Genomic DNA, 10,468 nt, shown 5'->3' with positions numbered 1-10,468 from the left:
ATGCTCTACATTTTCTCCTTCCAAAAAGCTAATGGAGAAAAGCATCTCAATCTTAGAAGCCATATGAAGAAGATGGCAAGCCTGGATTACAGGCGGTTGAAGGAGAGCCACTTGCCAGTGAAGAAGACCAATTTGAGACTTTATGTGAAAAGGAAATAAATTATAGTGCTTGAGCCATTACATTACTTTATTGACCTATTTAAAAATATTGATACCAGAAGCAAAATGATGCCTCAAGAACATCCTAAACTTTGTAGATTTGGTTTAGGTGTTCAGTTGTAGTTGGTTTAGCTGTAGACAGAACACACTGGAAAGCTGGTGATCCAGATTATGCGATAGAAAAATATTTGATAAAACAAATGCTTCAGTAATTTGGAAGGTAGCTTATGAGCCTGTAGCACTGGGGGAAGTGGTTGAAAAGATCTAGAATCTGTTACTATTGCTACTATTTGTTACTTTCAACACGTTACTGCAAGAAGTAGATCACCTTAGGTAATAGTCAGTTTTCAATCAGAAATAAAAGGTAATATGTAGATTCCAGAATTTGAGGCCTCATAGGATTGAGAAAAATAACTAATTCTAGACCTCAAACAGTGAAAGGTAGGATTGAAGAACACTTTAGACAACTGTAGCCTAAGAGTGTGTGGCATTCATACAGATTGCTTCAGATGATTTTCAGGTAGTCGTTGTGGAGAATGAAAGCTATATGGATGAGAAAGGAAAAATAAAAATCTATCAGGCTTCAGAATTATGTCTGGAAAAGAATGTTAGTCTATTTATAATCAGATGAAACTGCTGGAAGTAAATAAGTCCACTGATTTTTGAGGAAACTGAATTGCTAAAGAAGACATGAACCGAACGCCTTGACCACTCAAACCTCAAACACACAGAGGCCTCAAAATCTCACCAACAGAAAAGAAGTATGAAATTGGTGCAACCCCTGAGAGAAGACTACTCCCAAAAACTAACTTCAGCTCTCACCATGAAAGGAAATGGAGGATAATTAATAGGGAAGTCCCTCCCACAGGAGAAGTCAGGGCCTGCAAAAATCCAAAGATGAAAAAGTTCTTTTCAGAAAGCAGAATAAAAGTCTAGGAATCTTCTCCACTTGTTAGGGGAAAGGGCTCTCACAATGCCGGCCTGGCAGAATGTTCGTCACTGCTATGGCCCACTGACTGCAGTAGAACGCCGCTCTCTTTTTGGCTGAATGAAGTTTGAATTGCCGTGATCCCATCCCTGCTCCAGGACTTTTTATTGGGTGGGCATGTGTTGGCGGAAGTCATCCAGAGGAAGCGCCTGCTGGTTGACCCGAGAGCTGGTCAATCAGAGGCTCGTCACCCTGTCCTCTGTCCGTTGAATGTACGTTCTGCCCACCTTTCCCACAGGAGGAGCTATTGTGGGTGTGGAGATCTCCTTGTCTCGCAGCTTCCCAAGATGAGCCTCACAAGGAAGTTCCCTTGCTTGTTAAACCTGCCACCTCCCAATCTGAAGTGATCTGCCTCTTTCTTTGGCCTCTCCTTGCTCTCCGTGAACGGGGGCCAGGCTCAGATTTCACCTGGGAAGCTCCTAAAGTTGCAAACCAACAGCATGAGACAGTAAATAATTTATGTTTTGCTTCATATGCTGCACAGTCATTAGAGGCGACATTCAGATTTGATGGAGACGAAAGAATGTCACCTGAAGATCTAAATAGCTGGATGGTTGTGTCCTTTGACATAGAATGGATGTCTTCTATGATGTGGCAGGAGGAATAAAATAGGTACTTTGTGCCCATAAAGGAGCAATGTGGCAGAAACTGGTTAGCTGTTCACCAAAAACTGTTTCCTATTTTTTCCTAAGATTACAGTTTGACCATTATCTCCCACAGGACTTTAAGTCAAATGTGGCCATGTGACTGATGTCTGGCCAGGAAAATATCACAGACATAAGGAACTACTTTCAAACCTGACTCATAAAAATTACCTACATGTGATCCTTCATGCTCCTTCTCTTTCCATAGCTTCATGGACAAGACTACAGAGAGTTCGCAAGCTGTGTGCTGAGAATAGAGGAGCCACGAGATGTAAGGAGTTTGGGTGCTTCTGCTTCTAACTAGGATGGAGTAAAGGGACTAAATTTACTTTCCTTCCTGAAGCAATCAATAAATTGGACAAAATATTTGAAACAATGGCTTTTAAGGCACTGGGCATAGACATCAGGCAATGAAGGACAGCGATTCCTGAGAAACAGTAAGCAAGATGAGCCCTACAATTGCCTTGAAAGAGTTCCCAGGACATGGCTCAGGGAGTTGGAACCCAGGCAGGGCCCAGCACACTATCTGAATTGAGTAGGGAGTCTGGGGGCACCAAGGCAGCTGGAGTTCACAGTTACACAGCGCTATAAAGGAAGGAGCTGCCCAGAGAGAGAACTTGGGAGATATCCCTTGCATGTTCAGTAAAGTATTGATTAGCAAATGTGTCAGGAAGCTGAGGGTAGAAAAAGAATGTTCTAGAGTGACAGTACCTGGAGTTCACACAGGGCTGGAATTAGTGTCTCTTCTCACCATCTATTCTGGAAAACCTCATAATGCCTGGGGTATTGGGTAGAGTTTTCAGAAGGGTCTTGTCTCAATAGTGGGACAAAATTAGCCCTAGACTAACTGCTTCTCTAGTCCTGCCTAACAAATATTAAAAGCAAGTCTTTTAATATTTGGATAAAACTGTTTCTAACTAACATGACAGCATCCCAGAACAAAGCTTGAGTGTTTATAGGAATACCAAACCAGCACCCAACAAGGTAAACTTACAATGTCTGACATCTAATCAGAAACTGCCAGGCATGAGGGGACGGCCCAGTGGCGCAGCAGTTAAGTTTGCACCTTCTGCTTCGGCGGCCCAGGGTTCGCGGGTTGGGATCCCGGGTGCAGACATGGCGCCACTTGTCAAACCGTGCTGTGGTAGGCGTCCCACATATAAAGTAGAGGAAGATGGGCACAGATGTTAGCTCAGGGCCAGCCTTCCTCAGCAAAAATAGGAGGATTGGCAGAAGATGTTAGCTCAGGGCTAATCTTCCTCAAAAAAAAAAAAACACACCTGCCAGGCATGCAAAGAAGTAGGAAAATACTACCCACAGTGAAACGGAAAACCAATCAACTGAAAATCAACCCAGAACTGACACAGAAAATAGAATTAATAGGCAAAGGCAGCAAAATAGTAATCTTACTGACTTTATTCCATATGTTCAGAAAGTTTTTAAAAAGATAATAAAACCAGTTATAAGATACCTAAGTTCTAGAGATGTAATGTACAGCATGGTGGTTATAGTTAATAATACTCTATTGTGTATTTGAAAGTTGCTAAGAGAGTAGAACTTAAAAGTTCTCCTCACAAGGGGAAAAAATGTAACTATGTGAGGTGATGGATATTAACTTATTGTGGTAATCATTTTGCAATATATACATTTTTTTCTTAACGCTGGCACCTGAGCTAACATCTGTTGCCAATCTCTCTATTTTTTTCCCCTTCTTCTCCCCACAGCCCCCCAGTACATAGTGGTATATTCTAGTTGTAGGTCCTTCTGGTTCTGCTATGTGGGATGCTGCCTCAGAATGGCCTGATGAGTGGTGCTAGGTCTGTGCCCAGGATCCGAACCAGTGAAACCCTGGGCCACCAAAGCAGAGTGCACAAACTTAACCCCTCGGCCACAGGGCTGGCCCCTGCAATACATACATTTTGTTGTACACTTTAAACTAATTCAACGTTATATGTCAATTATATCTCAATAAACCTGAGGGGAAAAGAAAAAAGAGACCAGAGCTTCTAGAAGTGAAAACTACTGTAGTTGAAATGAAAAACACACTAGATGATATTAACAACCAATTTCAGAATAGATTAGTGAATTTGAGTCCATATTAATAGAAACTAACCTAAATGAAACACAGAGAGAAAAATTTCTTTTAATTAATGGGAAAGTAAAATAGAGTAACTGCTTTGAAAAATAGTTTGGCAGTTTCTTGAAATATTAAACATACACCAACCATATGATCCAGCTACTCCATTCCTAGATGTTTACCCATGAGAAATGAAAGCATATGCCATCAAACACTTGTGCTTGGATGTACATGTTAGCTTTATCTGTGACAGCCCAAAGCTGGAAACAACCCAAATGCCCATCAACCATTGAATAGATAAACTGCGGCATATTTCCCTTCAATGGGGTCCAATTTAGCAATAAGAAGGAATTAACTCTGGGTACATACAATAACATTGATTAATCTCAAAATAATTACACTGGGTGAAAGAAGGCAGACAAACTAAGAATACATATAGCACAATATTATAGATATAAAATTCTAGAAAATACAAACTAATGTATAGCAACTGAAGGAAGAGTAATGGTTTCCTGGGGAAAAGATGGGAGAATGAGAAGGGCTTTGGGGGAAAACTTACAAAGAAGTAAAAGGAATCTTTTAAAGGGTGATGGATCTGTTAATTTTCTTCATTGTGGTGATAGTTTCACAAGTGTATACATACTCAAAATTTATCTAACTGTATACTTCAAATACATGCAGTTTATTGCATGTCAATTATACCTCCATGAAACTGTTTAAAAAACAGTGTAGGGAGTCTATATGCCTGAAAGTAGAGACAGCAATAAAAACTTTGACTTCGTGTGAGTTAGAAACAAACCTATATTGTATTTGAGTCATTTCTGTGTGTTTGTATGTTACATCCCAACTAATATAGCTTCCTATTAAAGCTAGTCCCAAGACTTCATGGTCCTATGATATTATTCTGTAGAAATTAAGACTATATGCTCTCTTACTCATTCCCAGTGGGGCAGTGTCTTTTTTAGTAGCTTCCTTAGGAGAAAGAGAATTTTTATTGCCCAAAGCCTCCATTAATGTATCCTTGTATTTTACTAAACTAAATTGCTTCAAGTTACAATGTCTGAGTGAATTATGGTCAATGCCACCACAGACAATTGTGCTGGTTACATCTTGAACAGGGGCACCCAACCAAGGGGAAAAAAGTGGGGGCTCAAAACCAGCACGTGGCCTGCTTACTAAACCATGAAAGTTGGTGCTGGACTGCATTCACCTGGAGAAAAGGGCCCCTTTCTCTAACTTGCTCAGAGCTGCCATATAGCCTTGTGTTGTCCCTGATCCTGGTGGTGAGGCACAGAGACCACAGTAGAAAAAGGAAAGGGAACTGAATATTAGCTAGAGGTGAGGGGAACCAGAAACTAACTACTACAATGAGCTTGGTGATAGGATTGTTGGTATATGGTTTACTATATTTTTACTATATTTACTATACTTTAATATATATGTTCAGATATCCTACATGAAAGGAATCTCACTTATCTGAAATCTTGTACAATTTTATTTTATAAAATTCTCTTACAGTATTTATAACTTTCTACCTTTAATTATAATTAACCGCATGCACGTAACAAGTCAGAGATACAACACAGAGAGAACCAAGGATTGGATGACTGTGTGAATCGAGACTGATATAGGACTGAATGGAGACAGAGAATTCTTTTGGTCAACACAGGATAGCTGGTATAATGAGAAAGAGTTCCAGCAATATCTCTATGTTGAATGGAAAGTGATTACGTGGCAAATGCTACTATGTCAACTATTCTTTTCTTAAGACAAGAAATAGTGACTTCTTGAGCATACAGTGTGTTATATCCAACAATGACCAAGAATGATAAAATATCTTGATGGATGCAGCATCCAAGGAGGTTTCCTAGACACCTCCTAGATGCAGCGGTGAGGTCCCATTAAATCTGAGAGACCAAACAGAGGAGTAAATGGATCATCTGGAGAACCAAATGAAAAATAAATTCAGCCTCTGATTTCTGAGCCCTGGTTTGCTTTTGGGTTTATAATCAGTTTGGTGCTGGGATGGTTGAAATTTGTCATAGCATCATGGTAATAGGTCATGGTGAACGCAAACTGAACTGTGACAGAACCGTCAGTCCAGGTCACAAGCAAATATGTTGGGTAGGTCATTTGTCTGTAACTACCAATTTGTACAAGTTCATGGGAAATATGTATAATAGTAAACATAAAATGAAGGAATTTTTTTTAAAGAATCCTTTAAATTTTCCAGTATTGTCTTGTATAAAGCACCATTAATTTAACTGGCCCACTAAAATAATGTTTTGGTAGTTACAAAAATGTTTCTATTAAAAATAAAATTAAAACGATAGTGATAGTGAGAAATATCCAAAGAATGGTCTGGGCAGTTCAAAAGAACAAAAACAAGTACACAAACAGTAAAACAGAAAACAAGCAAATGCATATTTGTACTGTTAAATTCAATATTGACATTTAAATGTCAAATAATGACATCGTCTATCACATTTAATTCATATTTTTATTGTAATTAAATAAGTCCTAGATTTATGTATGTAATCTATAAATGTGTTTTGGTTTTTTAGTTCTAAAAGAGCTGGTAAGTTTATACCCAGTCTTATACATATTTTAGTAACATTATAATAAAAATACATTAAGCCAACACCAGGAATCCATGAGAATATTTTCATTTTAAGAGAGGTCTATATTTTACTCAAGTTTGAGAAACAATCTTTTATAAAACTATTCTTTGATTAAACCTGTAGTTAGAGGGCTTGCTTTACATTTCTGAAATTCTCAAGCTTGATGGGAAAAGTACCAGAAAAAATGGAATCCAGGAGAAAGAAGTAGAAGATGGTTATGGGATGGAATATGTCACCCAGAAATTCCTCACATCTCAGACAGTTAATAAAAAGAAAAAAAATCCTCCATGAATGGAGACACTTCAGATGTGCCATAAAACTTTAATTCTACCCCAGACTTTAAGTTCCTTAAGAAAATTTTCATAACTGATTCATCACTATCTTGCACTCTCTCTTATTTAATAATATGTGTTAATTTAAGTGAATACCTCCCGCAAACTGATGAAAACTAAAGGAATGGTAAATTAGTCCGTAAGCCACACATATTTCAGTTCAACAAACTTTAATGTTTAGATACTGAGAACAGTTGCTGCACTAGAAGCCATGGACGTACAAATGAAAATGATATAATATATCCCTATGAATAATCACTAAGAGAGACAGACATATAAATAAGTTGTAAAACAGTATGGTAAAAATAAAACATGTATATACACATATATTTTTATATTCACATTTATTTATTTATATATATAAATTCATATATGTATATAGGGAAATCTTTCAGAGCATGAGTGATTCACTTCAGAATGGTAACAATAGAGGGAGGAGGGTCAGGAAACCTTTCCAGAGCAGACGGCTGGATTCCGTTTTAAATGCTAAAAGGACATTCCTCAATAGTATAGAGTAAGGAGATCATTCTAAGCAGAGGGGCAGTACATGCTCTAGGAAAACAAGAGTGGGTTTAAAAAAATCTACCTGCGTGGAGTGATGACTTTTGTGATGGAATATACTACCTAGAAAAGTAATACTCAGACTGAGTAGCATATCTGAGTCTACCTAGTTGAATGTATTAAACTGATGTAACTAAACTCATCTTCTTCCTAAAACCAAAGAAAATTATTTTGCAAAATATTCTCATATGGAGTATGTGCATTAAGTTTTTATGCTTCATCTGATGTGTTAGGGTTCTCCAGAGAAACAGAAGCAGTAGAAGATACATGTATATTTGTGGGTCATGTTGAACTCAAACCAAATGGTGCTAGAACAGTCCGTTCAGGTTGCAAGCAAATATATTGTGCAGGTCATTGTTTGTAGCTACCAATTTGTACAAATTCATTGGCTGCATGTACAGTAGTAAATATAAAATGAAGAGATTTTTATTAAATCATCCTTTAAATTTTCCAGTGTTGTATTTTTTATAAGGCACCGTTAATTTAATCGGCCCAGTAAAATAATGTATATATGTAGAGAGAGAGAGAGATTTATTATAGAAATGGGCTCACATGATTACGGAGGCTGAGAAGCCCCACAATCTGCTGTCTGAAAGTTGGAGACCCAGGAAAGCCAATGGTATAATTCAGTCTGAGTCTGAAGGCCTGAGAACCAGGGGAGCTGATGGGGGAAATCGCAGTTTGAGGAGCTGAGAAGATGAGAAATGTCCCAGCTCAACAGCATGAGACAGGGGAAAAAAGGGGCAAATTCCTCCTTTGCCTTTTGTTCTATTCAGGCCCTCACTGGATTGGATGATGCCCACCCATATTGGGGAGGGCACTGTTCTTCATTGAGTCTGTTACTAGTCATGAACTCTAACCTACTTTTTTTTTAATCTTGTCTGAGCTAGTTCTCTTGTCTTTGTTAAAGGGTGCAAATGTTCCTTTCTCTAACAACTTTGGGGTCTTGAGGTTGTCAGTTTCAGCTATGTTCCAGGAAGAATATCAAAAGGCCAATTGCCCTGGACCCAACTGCTTTGAACTGGACCAGATGGGTCTGGACCACAATCACAAGAGAGACACCTGTCCAAATAAGCAGAGAGTTGTACTAAAGTAATCTGCCCTCATTAATATCCTAAATTCTCCTCCTCCAGGAGGGGTAAAGCAGCCATTTTTAGATCATGTAATGTATGTAAAGGCATGTTTTCAAAACACACATGTGCTAGCTTATGCCCACCTCTAAGTGCAATGATGAAATTTCCCCTTTTGAATATTCATTCTCTACTCCAAATAAAGGTACTCACCTCCCTATGCTCAGAAAGCCATTGCTTTGTGAAATCATTTTCTATGGTCTCCTTTTGTTTGCTGCATGCTGCACATAAAATTTTGCATGACAAGTACTTCTGGTGTAGGTTTTGATTTTACTTCACCAAGGACTGGGCTCACTTTGGTCCAGCAACAAACTCTGGCAACCTAAATGGGACTCTTGTCCATCTGGGGCTCTGTTCTTCCAACTACTCAGTTTCCAATGGATGGAGCAGTGGGCAGGGGCAGCTCGTCGCAAGCTAACCCGTTCATGCTACTGGAGGTTGAGGAGTACACCTCACGAGGAAGATTCTTTTCTTTTTTTCTTTTTTAGATTGGCACCTGAGCTAACATCTGTTGCCAATCTTTTTTTTCTTCTTCTCCCAAAAGCCCCCAAGTACACAGCTGTACATTCTAGTTGTAGGTCCTTCTGGTTGTGCTATGTGGGATGCAACCTCAGCATGGCCTGACAAGTGGTGCCATGTCCATCCTCAGGATCCAAACCAGTGAAACCCCAGGCCATCGAAGTGGAGCATGCAAACTTAACCACTCGGCCACGGGGCCGGCCCCAGGACTCTCTTCTTGGTGTGTGTGCTGCTGGTTTGACATCGCTACTCCATCCGAAGACTGAGTGGCCACACTGAGTGCTTTGCTCAGAGGATCTCTTGACGGAGGTAAGTGATGCTGGCCCCACAGCATGGCTATAAGTTATTTCTTTAAGTTGTCTCACAAAGTCAGGCTGCCTGAACCTTGGGTTTAAGGCTGCCCTTACCTTGGGTTCAAATCCCAAGGTTCACTTTTTGGAGCCTGGCTTCAGGGTTCAAGTCCCCATCAAGAGGTAGCCTGGCTCAAGGGAGTGAGAGTTTCCATTTGGTTGGAAGGATTGCATAACCAAGCCACTCCAGAGGAACCAATGCTTGGTTCTGGCAAATGGGAGCAATCCCTATTGACTAGTCATTGGGCAGTGAGGTCTTGAAGCTCACTTGAGTTTGTCAGTGCTAGGAGCTTGACACCATTTTGAGAGTCCTTTTGTGTTGTGTTGTGTCTGTGACAGAGGGAGTGAGTTTCTTTGGTTACACAGTGTGAGTCTTATCTTGTTTCTGTGGTAAAAGGCAGGGTTAAGTCCCTGCAGTGTTAGCCATCTGTGACAAAGTGGCTGGGGATGCCTGGCAGAAACTTTGCTTTAAAGTACGAGAAACTTTATCTTGGTATCTCTCTCTGTTACCTTAACAAACTGGCTTCTAGGTCTCTCAAATCTCTCTCTGTTCCTCAATTTTTTTTTTTACCAGCAGTCATTGGGGAAAACTCACACTTTCTGCTAGGGAATTTCCATCAACCTCTCCCCTCCAAGATTAGATCTTCCTGGGGTCATTCAGTCTCCTTAATCATCAACCTTCAAGAGGTTGCTTTTGCTTTCGGTGGTGGAAAAAATTAGGCTCAGAACTTGAGAAGAGGTCTTTGGTAAATAACGGAACGCGTGAACGATGGTGCCAAGGTACTTGCTCTCAGAGCATTTGGTCCTGTTTTTATTTGGATATTGGATCTGTCAGGTATTTTTGTTTTTGTTTTTGTTTTTGTGCTAAACTTTTCCAACAGGACTGGCTGGGAATGATGGATTTTGTGTAAAATAATTACATCTCTTTTGCCTGATTATGTTTTAAATTACATTGTGGGGATAGATATTGTGTACCATATAAACCCACCCTTCAGGCAATGTTACTTAAACATGCTAAAGGAGCTCTCACTTGTAAATGGCCAAAAATGGCCACTTAGTTTACCCAAATTGGTGTATTTACATATGC

Source organism: Equus asinus, chromosome 20, assembly GCF_041296235.1.
Source record: "Equus asinus isolate D_3611 breed Donkey chromosome 20, EquAss-T2T_v2, whole genome shotgun sequence".
Lineage (NCBI taxonomy): Eukaryota > Metazoa > Chordata > Mammalia > Perissodactyla > Equidae > Equus > Equus asinus.
Note: the sequence above shows the minus strand (reverse complement) of the source record.